This window comes from Fukomys damarensis, unplaced genomic scaffold, assembly GCF_012274545.1.
Source record: "Fukomys damarensis isolate Sample0158 unplaced genomic scaffold, DMR_v1.0_HiC HiC_scaffold_2, whole genome shotgun sequence".
Classification (NCBI taxonomy): Eukaryota; Metazoa; Chordata; class Mammalia; order Rodentia; family Bathyergidae; genus Fukomys; species Fukomys damarensis.
In genome coordinates this window covers 18,139,393-18,153,437 of record NW_022900914.1, presented here as the reverse complement: position 1 = coordinate 18,153,437, position 14,045 = coordinate 18,139,393, and positions in this window count along the sequence as shown.

The window sequence follows — 14,045 nt, the reverse complement described above, 5'->3', positions numbered from 1 at the left end:
CCTACCTTATAGGTATCAGCTTGGCCTGCACCCCAGAATGCTTCCATGGTTTAAGGCTGACAGGCAGGAAGAGCAGCTTTCTTGCCTGGAGATATCATGCCCATAGCGACCCGGCCTGTGGATCTCCTGCCTGGGCAGGAGCCCTTCCTGGACAGTGGGGCTGGGCTGGGGAAGGGGTGTGGTGGGGGAGGAGGTGGGCCAGCAGTCTCGGGAGGAGTTTCCTCGGGAGGTTGTGCCCCTCTGGCTCCTCAAGAGGAATGCCACGTCCAACCTTGACGTACACGTGTGTTCAGGAAGGGCTCTTTCCTCCACCTTCTCTTCCCTCTCACACTCTCCACCTGTACCCACCCAGCTTCCCTCACCCCAAAGCCTGAACTTTGAAATGCTGCAGGGGAAGAAGAAAGTGCAGAGAGATTGCTCCAAACGCAGCTATTGTTTTTGGTTTCAGCAGCACTGCCCTCCAGCAGGATTCTGACTGTGCTGCCAATTCTAGGTGTCCTTGTCCCTTCTGCAATTTAGACACAAGATCTGGACTTGTCTGCTTCACGGCAGGGGAGACAGTGGGTGCTGCTGAGGCCTAAATTTTCCCCTTCAGTAGCACCAGAGATTGCCATTAATCTTGCTGCGCTCAAAAAGAGCACTCTCCTGGGAGGATTAGGCTGGCAAAGGCCAGTGCCTGCCTGAAGCTAATCAGATCCCTCTTCCTATCAGCCGGCTAAGACCCACGGTTCCCAGAAGAAAAAGGAGGCTGAGGAGAGGGCTCAGCCTCAGGGCGAAATTCGCAGGTGACAGTGACAAATCCCTCTTTCTGGGCAGAGTGGGCTCAGTTCCACCTTCCACCCCCTCCTAGCTTAGAGTCTTCTCTGAGAGACTTCCCAGAAGCAGGGCACAAAGTGTAGCTCCCAGCCTGGTGAGGAGGCCTTGTGGTGAGGCTGGATCCCACTGCCTGGGCTTGGCTCCTCCGGCCAGCGCTCCAGCCTCGTGATTCCGCTGACTCCACAGCCGATCCGAGGCTCTGTGTTGTAGGAGAGGGACTGCAGCGTCCCGTAAATGTCAGTACTGTTGTTATTACAGAGCATTCCCCTAGAGTTCTTGAATTTGACCTTCAGCATTCATTCCTTCATTCAGTGAACTTCATCAAACACCTCTTGTGCAAAGAGAGTGTTAGGACGGGAGACAGAATCAATGTTCCCGTCTTTTGAAATCTCCCGGGGGAGTCCCGTCACCCCTGGGGATTGCTGACTTTAATCATCACAGGTTATTTTCTTTTTCTTTTATTTACTTATTTATTTTGTTTTGTTTTGCATTTTCGAAACAGGGTCTCATTGTGTAGTTCAGGCTGGCCTTGAACTCAAGGCAACCCTCCTGCCTCAGCCTCTGGAGTGCTGGGATTATAGGTGTTCATCACATCTGGCAGATTATCCTTTTTAAAGAGCTGGAAGATTAACCAGAATTTTGACAGTTCACGTTGGAACGGTGTTGGGGAACCTGTGGGTAAAAGAAATAAGTACTGACCGCCTGGAACCACTCCCTAAATACTGACAGAGGAACCCAAAAGCGTGATGGGGACACACCCTGAGTCTGCAGGTGCCAACGACAACTGCAGAGAGCAGGTGATTTTCAGCAGAAGTCTGAAGGGACAGCAATTCCCCTGCAGAAAAAAAAGGAAGAGTATGCTCAGGAACACTACTTTCCTGCACTTGAGAATGAGAGCATGAACTTGCTGAACTCTTTTCTTTCCTTCAATTAAAAAATTTAGATTTTCAAAGCACCTAGGGAGTTGTCCAGTTCAGAGCTTAGACAAGAGGGGAACGGGGAGGAAACATTGGGAATCAGGCCTTCCGGCCCGTTGGCCAACCAGCCATTTGGTCCCATCGGTTCCACTGCTAAACGCGGTGAGCCCATGGCAGAGACCAGAATTCAGGGCTGACTGGCCTCTCCTCAGTCCGCCCTGCCATGTGCCTGGCCTTTTTGGGCCGGTCCTCATCTTTCCTTTCTTCCCTTTCAACAGGTCTCCCCACCTCTGGCTTCTTCCCCTTCCAGGCCATTGTTTATACCAGCATTAGGATTATTTTCCAAAATTATAGGTCTTGCTGTCATTTTTCTGCATTTTCTCAGCAGTTTGCCACCACTCTGGAAATGGCTTCCATAAAAGGCAATATCTTTGTTGAGCCGGGCATTTAGCTCAGTGGCACCGCACCTGCCTGGCAAGTGCAGGGTCCTGAGTTTGATTCCCAGTGCGTGTGGGGGGCACTATGTGGTCCTGTCCTTGGCCCCCTTGTCCTCTCAGGTAACTCCTGCAGTCCTGTAAAAGTGGGCTCTCACCTCACTTCCATCAACCATCCTATACAACCACTGCTGTTACTCCTTCATATTGTTACTCTACAGCACTGTGCTGTTGTAATGAGCTCTAAATAGTACGAACTTCTGCCAGATGCTGAGCAGCTTCGGGCAAGAGGAGAGACGATTCATCTCCACAGCTCCAGCCCTTAGCACAAGGCTCACTCATTACAGAGCGAAGTGGAACAGACTCAAGCTGCACCTGGCAGGGGGCAGGGGCTCCCAGCCCTGGTGGCACCTGAGGATCCCCTGGGCATCTGTAAAAACCCCAGACCGGTTCAGCCGGAATCTCCAGGGTGGGGCCGGAGATGGGTTCTTTTGGATAGCAACTCCAGGAAGCCCAGGTGGAGAACTTCTGGGCTTGCAAAACTGATGGATCTGAAGATCGGAAATCCTGAATGCTAAACATGTACCGGGTTTGTTTGGCAGTGTTGTGCAGAGACAGCTAAATTCCTCTGGGTTCATTTTCTCAGCTGTGAATCCAGGGTTCTGAACCAGAAGATCTGCAGCGCCTACTTCCTGTCATGGACCCCCTCCGAGTGTCCTTCGGCTTTGGGGGGGTGCAGGGGCTTCACTGAGCCTTGGTTCTGCTCTTTTCCTCTTCCCAGATGGGGGAAATGAGTTTCTATGTCTCAGCCTCTCTTGCTCTTCCCTCCTGGGCTCCTTGCCTCTCTTCCTTTCCACGGGCTGGGGATTTTCCGGAAGCCAGCCCTGCCAGGAGCCAGCAGCAGTTCTGGCAGCACCAAACTCCCATTGATGGTTGGCTCAGGATTCACATTGCTGATCTGGAGAGGGGCTGCCAGGGCCTTGGGCTGGGTCTGCTTCACATCCCTGAGAGGACTTCTTCCGGGAAGGAACGGGCTGTGCCTTTTGCAATTTCTTGCCAAAATGCCATGCTGCACTTCTGAGAGCACACACAGGAGGAGTGTACAATAAAAGTGCAAACAGTAAAAAACCCATAGAAACGGGTCTGCTGCAGCAGGATGCTGATGGGAAATCCAGACTTCCTGGCTGGGCATTTGGAGATCCTCTGACACTTGGTCCCCGTAACAGAGGCAGCCTCTTGCAACCCCTGCAAAGCTTTTGCCAATGGCTATCCAATAATTCCCAGGGACAGGCATGAAGGCCTTACAGTCATGAGCAGAGACAGAGCCCGCCTCCATCTCCTTTGGAATAAGTCACATCAGGCTGTCCCCACCGTCGGGAGGAGTGCGGTGCCTCGCAAATAAACGCAGCTCTGACTCGAGCAGACACAACCCCTTATCCTTCCATCTGTTGACCTGGCTTCCATTTAAGGATGATGAAAAGAGAGGGTTTTTCTTGAAAGCTTGGCACTTTGGGAGCAGAGGAAAACTCCTCACTTTGGATACTGAATTGGCTCTCTCAGACTAAATTCCCTGAAATCCAGCCGCAGGTCCTTATAATTCTCAAAGCGGCGAGATTTATCCATTTCTTGTACATTGGGTTCTCCATGAGGATGGAGGAAAAGCAGCAGAACCCTTCTTCCGTCTCAGTTATCCGCCATTTTTGAGGATTATCAGATCCTCAGCCAAGTTGCCCAGGAGAATCCTTAAGGGAGCTTAAGGGAGCCTTCTTCGCAATCCTCTGCACAGTCTCATTTGGAAAGGGGCGTCCCCTCTCGTACAACTCCCAGAGCTGCTCGGCGAGCCTGCGCGCATATCCAGCCACTGTATCTTTTTCCTTTTTGAAAAATCTTATTGAGTTTATTGGTACTTCTTAAGTATACAGTACAGTTACACTCATCATTGGGATCTCGTACCCTTACGTGGCATATCTTTCTTCTTGATCTGCGCCAAATCTCTACGGACTGTAAAAGATAGGGAGGGGAGCTAAAGTCCTCATGACCCTCTGGAGCCACCATTGGTTGTGAAAAATAAGTGGCACATGACTTCATAAGCTACCTAGTTAGTACTTGACAGGCTTTCATTGACTTCATAATTACATGAATTCCCGATCATTTTGCTAATGCAACAATGGTCACTTTGTAGTTTTTTTTTTCTGTACCTGGGATCAAACTTGAATGCTTGAACTTGCGGGGCAGACAGCAGAACCGCGGCGCTAAATCCCCGGCCCCACTTTGTATAGTTTTTGTTTGTTTGCTTGTTTGTTTTGTTTTTGAGACAAGGTATTACTATGTAGCCCAGGCTGGCCTCAAACTCATGGGGACCCTCCTGTCTCAGCTTCTCCAGTGCTAGGGTTACAAGCATGTGCCACCACACCCAGCTCTTTTTGTTTGTTTGCTTTTGGTACCCGGGATTGAACTCAAGACCTTGCACTTGCGAGGCAGGTGGCAGTACCACTGAGCTAAATCCCCAGCCCCCAGCTCATACAATTTGATCTAATATTCTGACCCCTCTTTTTATCCCACGAGCCTCTAGAACCTGATTACTATATAGTCTGTTAATCCATTTATATATTCAGTGTGTACTTGTCACATACCTGTGTGGTGTGGCAGACTCTTCACTTACACATCTCCTTACTTTCTGTCCTCTTCGGCACAGGCCCAGTCTTCTCTTGCCCAGATGATTGCCCTTGACTGCTTCTTTTTTGTTTTCTACCACTAGAATCCAACTGCTGGCAGACTCTTGTGTGTTCCCCAACTACCAGGGAGAAATCAGATAAAAATGCAAATTCCTAGGTCTCTCCACTGAATTAAAATTCAGTAGGTCTAGAGTGGAGCTCCAATAGTTCTTCTTCATTTAAAACAAGCATCCAAGGATGTTCTGGTGGAGGTGAGATGCTTACCACCCTTTGAGGAAGATCACTCTTGCCGGGTGGGGTGGTGCACGCCTGTAATCTCAGCACTCAGAGGCTGAGGCAGGAGGATCGAAGTGAGTTCAAGGCCAGCCTGTGCTACACAGCAAGGTCTTGTATTGAAAAAACTAAAAACAACTCTTGTTTGTCTTCCAAGGTGCTGCCCAAGGAACTTTCTAGAAGGTAATTTTACATCACTCCCCAGTTTAAAGTACTACAAAAAAAAGGGGATGAGTCACTCCCTTCTCCTCCACCCTAATGACAATTGGAATTTGAGTTTAGGACCACCCTAATTATCCAGGATTAAACTGAGGAGGGTGCTATGCCCGAGGTGGCAGGTTACTGACATCAGTGGGGACAGTGGCAGCCATCTTGGATCAGAAGTGTCTGACCCTCTAAGCACTGGAAGCCTGAGTTATGAAGGGCCCTTTTTTCCTTCACCATTTCTTCCTGTTTCACTTTACCTCTTTGCTGTTTTTTTTCTTTTTCCCTTCACCCACCTGCTTGTTGTGTGAACTTCAATAAGCTCTCTTGTTATGAGATGTTTGGCAAGTGTTTCCTTGTACACAAGAGCCTGCATTAATTTGGGTCCACTCAACCGACACAGTTCCGTGACAGTTCCCTATTTTTTTCTATTACTGGCTCCTGCCCCACTCTTTGGGCTTTCCTCCTGGCCCCCCACTTCCACGAAAGCACTTACTCTTTTTTTTCTCCTTTGGTACCAGGGATCACACTGAGGACCCTGAGCCTGCGAGGCAGGCGCAGTGCCACGGAGTTAAATTCCCGGCCAAGAGCGCTTACTCTTGCTCTGCCGAACATTTACTCTTCCCCGAACGCCATCTCTGGGCCTTGGAACTTGTTTGTTCTGTTCCCCTGCTGTTAAATCAGACCCACTCACAAGTGGCTGCCACCAATACACAAGAGGCTTTATCTCCTCCAAGTCTTCTTTGTGCCTGTTGTGCCAGCTTCTCACCTCTTGACGCTGTGACTGTGTGACCTGAACTTTGTCCCATTGTCCTCCCTGCTCTCTCAAGGCTTGGCCTGCTTCCGCTGTGGCTCTCCTGTCTCCTGTTTTGCTTGGCTTTACGGTTCCTGGCCAGCTGGCCTGGCGCATGCTCTGGAGGGGCTCTCTCAGCCTCTTGGCGAGCAGGGATTCAAAAGCTCTGGCTTTTCTCTTTCACCTGGAATGCCCTTTCTGCACTGCTCAGTCTGCTGAACTTCTCAAGACTTAGCTTAAAAGCCACATCCTTAAAGACAGCCTTCCCCGTGTCCCCAGGAAGAATTAGCGTCTCATTTCTCTGTGCTCTCCTGATGCTCGGTGCGCACCGGGCAGGCTGTCCTTTTCACCTTAGTGTCCTACACGTCTACGTCCCCCTCGGGGCCGGGAACTCAGAGACCCTATTGCGGTGCCAGGCATTCAGCCAGCTCTTCCCAAGTGCTTGTCAAGGAACAAAGGATTTCTAACTTCTACTCTGCTGCAGGTTTACAGTCTCTGGTTCCACGTGCTGGTAATCTAGAGGGTGCTAATCACAAATCACACAATTAGTAGCTGCACAAAATTTAGAAATGTGCAACCCCTAATGAGGATGTGAGTCCTCCTTCTTGGGCGAAGCCATTCCAACCTCTTAGGTGCACTCACTGCCTTGCTGCTTATGATTATCTTACTGTTTTATGCACTGCGCACGTTGACCTTCCTGGTCAAACTACCTGACTCTAGGAATTAGTTAACTTTAGAGCTGTACTCTCTCCGGTGTATTCCCGGGTGATAATTACCATGAGTCCCTCTGCAACTTGTTAACAATTATAAACAGGAGGAAGCCTGGCGATGTTTAGTATATGCCTCCTTAAAACCCAATACGTCCTCTTTATAGAGAGGAGTCCTGGGACCCTCATTCTCACTGTTAGTTTTGGCTTTCCCTTTTTGTTCCTCACCTCACAGAGGCTGAGCTGAGGCAGCACAGAAATCTGAGTGAGGACCGGTTAGATCTTATGGTAGGATTAGTTTTTGCTCACTGTGCCAGGAAGAGCTCATTATAGAAGTTTTGCTCAGATGCAAACCCAGTGATCACAGCAAACTTAGTCCCAACAGTGTGGCCTCCAAGGACAGTGCTGGGCCATAGCTGAGCTCCAGTGAATGCAAAGCAAAGTCACGAGGAGTATAATAAAATGCATGCAAAAGACCCAGTTCCCTACTCGAGATGCAATCCCCCAGGAAAATAGAAACAATGACCAATATGATCTTCCAACAACGATTTGATATTCGGGAGCAAGGACTAACTTTGGCTGAGGAATCAGGATAGTTGCCATCTTCTCAACGGTAACCATGGCAACGCCATGCGGAAAGAATTTGAATGATACTTTGTATTTTCCAGGCATTATTATAAACTCTGCTTACAGGCAAGGAAAACAACCTGGAGTAGTTTGACCAAGGTCACAAGATCACAAGAGGGGATTTGCAGGTGGGTGTCTAGATTTTAAAGTCCAACAGTTGATGTGCAAAGTTGGAACCTGTTTCCTGCGGGGTAGCTCAGATTGTTGTGACCAAGGACACGGGCTGTATATACAGCTGGGTCACTTATCCACAAAGAGGAAAGACTTATGTTTCATCTTCTTCCTTAGCAGCACACATGGTTTCACAAATGCACGCTATCGGTGTGTTAGGCTACTAAACTGCATGGAGCATTTCTTATATTTATAGGCTCTGTGCTGAAAATGTAGTCTCAACCTCAACAAACTCGGAATGCAATAGCAAAAACAAACATGTAGAGAACTGTGGTAGAGCCACATCTAACGCAGAATGAGGTGAGTGAATGTTTCCAGAAATCTGATCTCACAAATCCCGGGAAGGAGAGAGTGGCACGTGTGGACAGGCATGGTGCCAGAGAGCACGTGACCAAACACAGTGGCACTCAGAGGACTCAGTGGCCTGTATGCAGAGGTGGTGTTGACTTAGATTAAATCAGCGGTTACAAGAGGACAATTCTGGCCACCGCTCAGGTCTTAGGTTCCTGAAATGCCATTAAACTGTGGGCTCCGGTTGATCTGCTGTGCCCACATAGAGGCCAAGGGGAGCACAGCAGAGCAAGAGAATAGATCCTCACCCAAACCCGTCCCGGGAGGTCTTCCTCTTCCTGTGTTATTTATTGGTCATGGGAGCCACGGAATGAAACGCGGCCCATTAGTGTTCTGTTCCGTGTCAGTTTGTGTTCAAGCGACAGATAGGGAATTTCATGCACCATCTTTATTTATCCAAACATTTGGCGAGTGTGGGTGACGATAACAAGCATTGTCTGGGCTCTCTGTGGAGGCTTCGTCATGACATAAATAGACAGAGTTGCCCGAAAGCATGATTTATGTTCTAATAGCTGTCTGGAATTCACTAATCAAGCCAGTGGGATAAACAGTGCTTCTCTCTAACACTCACCATCAGGCAGAGTGTCTGCGTGTCTGTCTCTTCTCACACACAGAGACTGTTTTTTTATCGATCTAAGTATAGCATAACATTTTCTTTTTTTCTCTTTGTCCCTGAAGGGATTGAACCCAGGGCTTTATGCTCTATCACTGGAAATGGTTGTTGCATCAACACACCTGGGGGTTCTGTGCTGCTTTCTTGTAAAGAAACAGCGGAAAGGGAGCAGCAGTTTGACCCAAATAGTGCTGGGAATCATGCTGGGCTGGGAGTTGAAGAAATGACCATCAAAGCAAAGGCAGAGTGAGCGTGTGGGAGGTAGAAGAGGAACTCACTCAGGGAACCCTCCTGTCCCACCTGGAAATCAGACCTTTGCAGCTCAAAGCTCAGCTCTTGGTTTTTTTACTCTGGACTATGGAGCTTGTTATTTTATAAGGGGCAACAAAGAGAAGCTTAGATCTTATTTGGAAGGCAAGGTTTTGCACTGCCTGCACATTAAAAACTGGCTCTCCATTTTTATGCATGTGAGCAATGGAGAACGCAGTAGAGACCACGGCAGCTCCTTCCCTGGCAGCTACGGAGAAGTAGTGAGTGGCTGGGGATTCAGCAGAAACCCACTTCTCTCCTCCTTTCCTCCCAAAGCAGGATGTGGTGCAGGTGGCAAGGAGATATTCTTGATCTCCTCAAGGTTTTCCCTTCCTGGCAACTGCCTGGCGCACAGCTGCGGTACAGATCTTCCTGCCAATCAGATCATGTCGCCGTCCTGACTTCAGTTCTTTCTTATCCACTACAAGATAAGTTCTACACCTCTGAGTGGATGCTGGCAGCTCTTCCCAGTAGACCGTCTCAGATCCCAGGCCCCAGCTGCAGACTGTTCTCAGATCCCCAAAGGCTCTTGTCCTGCACCCCCATGCACATGTCCCCTGTAGCTGGGTTGCTTCTCCCAGTCCACTTGACTGAGGTCCATTTGTTTCTGTTTCTACTGCTATAGCTGAATACAACAGACTGGGTAATTTATAAAGAATAGGGCTTGTTCAGCTTACACTTCTAGAGGCTGGGATGTCAAGGTTGACCACCACGCCTGGTGAGGGCCTTTTTGCTGGTGAGGACTCTGTAGAGTTCTGAGATGACACAGGGCATCACGTGCGTCTTTCTTTTCTGACAAAGCCACTAATGCATTCATGGATGTCCCACCCACCCTTAGGACAATCACATTCTGTTACCCCATAACATATCCGTGAGTCTTTCGTCCCTGCTAGAAAGTGTCTGCTCTGAGGACAAACTGGATTTTCACATCCCTAAAACGAGACAGCATTAGTGATTGGGGCGATTGGATGAATAGATAAATGAGACTTGATAATGGCACTAAGTTTGAAAGGCAGCAGCAAGTAATTTCTGAAAACATGCTACATGTCCAGGTCTTGGCCTCTCTTCCGTCTCCTCCTTGCTTCTTAGCAATCCTGGCCACGGCCCACGAGCTTGTCTGTTCCACCACCCCACCACCTCCTTGCAGAGCCCGGGAATGGTTTAGTGCTACATTTTGCATCCTGGCCACTGGAATCACCTGGGGAATGCCACAGATCTTTCTGTTTGGATAAAGCCTGCACTGTTGTAATGCCCTGGGCATCTGATATGAGGTACTAGATGTACTTCTGCCTTGGACTTTGGTTTTGTAACCAGCTATTGCCCAATCTCTCAGTCTGCGCTCAGTCTGTGACCAGCTTGCCCAGGCTGGTGACTTTACCACTCCATGAGGCCCAGGTTGGCCGCCATTCTTGTCAAACCCTGGTGACCTTTAGTGTAATTGGCCTTGGTGTCCTCCCAGGAGGGCAAACTGAGGTTGGCCGCTGATTACTCCGGGGCCTGCACCCACTCTGGAGGTCAGCTGGATAATTGCATGATGGTCAGGACAGCCCAGCCACACCTGGGGCTGAGCTTGCTGTATTCCGGGTATTCATAACAACTTAATTTTGACTTTTTTCTGCTCCTGTGAGAGTCTGGTGCAGTTTCTACTTGAAAATTTACTCATTAGCCCTGTCATCATCTCCAACTGTCTTTTCTCCAACTTCCTTTTGCCAAGGGGGGAAGAGACTTCATTAAAAGTCCTTGACCTTCCTTGAAATTTTTGGTCATTTTAATAGGAATGCTTGAATTGGGTTCTGCCCAGGGATGCCATGCCAAAAAAGCAGTTACTTATTATTTCTCAGGATCACAGAACGTGAAAGAGCGAGTCCATCCTCACCTGTCATAGAGCTTCTCCAGCCTGGCTATGCATTTGAACCACCTGCAGGGTCTTAAAAAAGAAATGACAGTGAGGGATGACTGGTTCCATGCCAGCTCCAGAGCTGGGGTCAGGCACTGCACTTCAAAAACTCCCTCATAGGGCCAGGGATTTAGCCCAGTGGTTCCATCGCCTGCCTTGCAAGCAAAAGTTCTGGAGTTTGATCCCTGGTACCAAAAAAGAATAAGAAAACAAACAAACAAACAAAAACCTCCCTCATGGGGCTGTGTGTGGTCAGGGTTGTAGACTATTCACTGGCTGAAATTCCTTTATTTTATGTGAGAAAATCAGGGCTCAGGTTTTTAGAAGTAATTCTGAGCTGTTACCTTACTTGAATGTCTAGGACAGTGATGGCGAACCTTTTAGAGCTTTCAGTGCTACAAACAGCCGTCTGCAGCATGCGTGCCATAGGTTCGCCACCAGTGGCCCAGGATGTCTGAGGAGCCAGAAGAGACACAGGAAATGATGACCAGGAGCGTTCTGCTGTATTCTGTCTAACACGTCTCTCTGGACTGCTTCCTTGTTCTCCCATCGTCTTTCCACTCCTTGGTTTCAAATTCCTGTCAGAAATCCAAGAGGATCTTGAATTCCTCTTCTTTCTAAATCATCAGATTCTTGAATTTACCATTCAACAGACGAGCTAGAGCAGAGGGTACCTTGCGCCAGGCCGTCCTGCACGTGGCTGGGTCTAGGGTTCTGTTTTCCTCCCTCGTGGCTGCTACCTGCTGAACTTGGGCTCTCACCAGGGGGTTGGAAGGAGAATTGTTCAGATTCAGTTTTGTTTTAGAGCTGGAAGTTGGGACCCAAATCTGTAGCAAGTGCAACTACAGAGAAGGTAGATGTTTGGAGCTTTTCTTGGCCCCTACTCATTTTGTAGTTGCCAAATCACTGTGAGCCATCACGGTGGTGGAGCGGTGGACGAGGAAGACATAACTGAACCAGGACTTGATCAAGGCAAGCAAAGGACCCAGGGGCCAAGGTCAGGAGGCTGGTGCTCCTGGGCAAGGTCACACGAGGGCCTCCGTGCACATCGTGTCTTGGCCTTTCACCTTCACTCACTGCAGGACTGGCTCTGAGGCAGAAGAGGAGGAGAAGGGAAAATTTTTTATCTTAGCTGAAGAGCTAAAGCTGGCATTTATTCCCAGTTAAATATAGTTGGAATGGATGCACACCACTCAGCCTTTTTTGGGAGCCAAGTCCAATTCAAAGACCAGCGATCTCGCAAGCACAGAAAGCCTTCCCCAAAAGGTGTCAAGGCATTGCTGAGAAACCAACAGCTTTTGTCCTTCTTGACTGGGACCCTCCTGCTTCATCAGCCTCAAGAAGCCTCCAGGCCAAGCTTCTCCATCAGCATTTATTTTGTTAGTTTCTTGCCTTATGCTTGAGAACCTGCTTTAGAAATAAACCTCAGTTCTGAGGTTTTGTGTAGTTCCCATGTGCAGAGCCAGAAGGGGAGCTCCAGGCCCCAGAAGAGACTTTGCTCTTGTGCACAAAATGTTAAACCTCTGGGTCCTCTCTGGTCCCTTGGTTCATAGTTAGACCTTTATGCCTTTTGTCTCAGGTAAATTGCAAGTACCTCGTGCAGTTAGCAAGCACAGAGCCACAGCTGAGAGCTGGAAGTCCTGCTCCATCCCAGTCCCCCAGGAACCAACCACACACCCCTCTAGGCCCATCTCAGAGCCCATCTCTTCTGAGATTCGTGTCCAGACCTCTGACCCAGGGAGGACACTACTTACACCGTCTGCCTTTGGTCATGAACTGTCCTGTGTCACCTGTGGCGTTTCTTCTGGTGTAATATTAAAATGTATTAATAGTGAGTGTGATGTGGGATCCTGGAATAAAGGTCGTTAGTTGAAAAGTTTGTGAGGTCTGAATGAAGACTGTAGTTTAGTTAATAGTACTCTACTAGTGTTGATTTGGACAAATGTACCCTGCTTGAAAGTAGGGAAATGTTAAAATCGGGCAAAGATAGGTGTGTGTGTGTGTGTGTGTGTGTGTGTGTGTGTGGTCTGTGCTATCTCTGTTACTTATCTTTTCTGTAAGTGTGACACCATTTAAAAATTGTTTTAAGCTGGGTATAGTGGGAGGCTGAGGCAGGAGTTTTGTTTTGTTTTGTTTTGTTTTGTTTTTCTGGTACTGGGGATCAAACTCCTGACCTTGTGCTTTCAAGGCAGGCAGCGGCACCACTGAGCTAAATCCCTGGCCCAGGAGGGTTGTTGTGAGTTCAAGGTCAACTGGGGCTACATAGTTCTAGCCTTAACTACATAGCGAGACTTGATCTCAAAAAACCAACAACAACACTCAAACAAACAACCTCCCCAAACCAAAGCAAAACCAAAAAAAAAGTTTTAAAAATGTATTCATGTTTGTTCTGTCTTGAGGTTAAAAGACTGAGGCTTTAGAGTAAGCATCTCGGCCTAACCACTTACACTTACTAGTTGAGATTACTTGGGCAAATAAATGAACGTGAGTCAGGTTGCTTAGCCATGAAGCAGGGATAATACTGTGGGGTCAGGATTTGTACTGTGCCACTTAAATTGCTCCTCCCGTCCTCCACAGTCCTGGAACACAATCTTGTGACTACTCAGCCTGCCCAGACTCTGGAAGCCGGTGATGCAGCTGGTGAACACTGGAGACAACAGTGTAGACCTGGGGAAGCTTCCACCAGTGTGTGTGCGGTTGTGTGTGTGTGTGTGCGTGTGTGTGTGTGACCTTCGGATGAGAGCTCTGTTTCCCTAACCCATGGTGCTCCATTTTAAACCATTTTCTGGTTGCTTTGCCCACACTCTTTCACTATTTCATCAAGATCTCTGCGAATAGGACTGTGGTGTGAAGACTTTTTCAAGCTCCTTGGGTGACTTCAGTGTGCAGACTAAGAATCAATGGGTCAGATGGTCCTTAAAAGTTCCTTCTACTCCGGACCAAGAGATGGAGGGAAGAGGAAGTAAAGGAAGTGAGGAGGACTAAAAAAACCAGCATTGAGATGTGTTGTGTACATGTACAATTTCTTACGCAGAATGTAATTATTATGTACTGCAAACAGCTATTAATCTGAAGCAAAAATAAAATTCCTTCCACTCTGGACGCTTCTGCATAGTGTAAAGCCATGTTTTGGACGTTAGGGTGGGTTTGGCCACAGTTAACAATGGATATGTTTGGGAAATCAAAGCCTTGACCAAAGGCTCACAGGCACATACTGCAGAGGTGACTTAGCAGTTAAATCTTCTCACTCTGACCTTT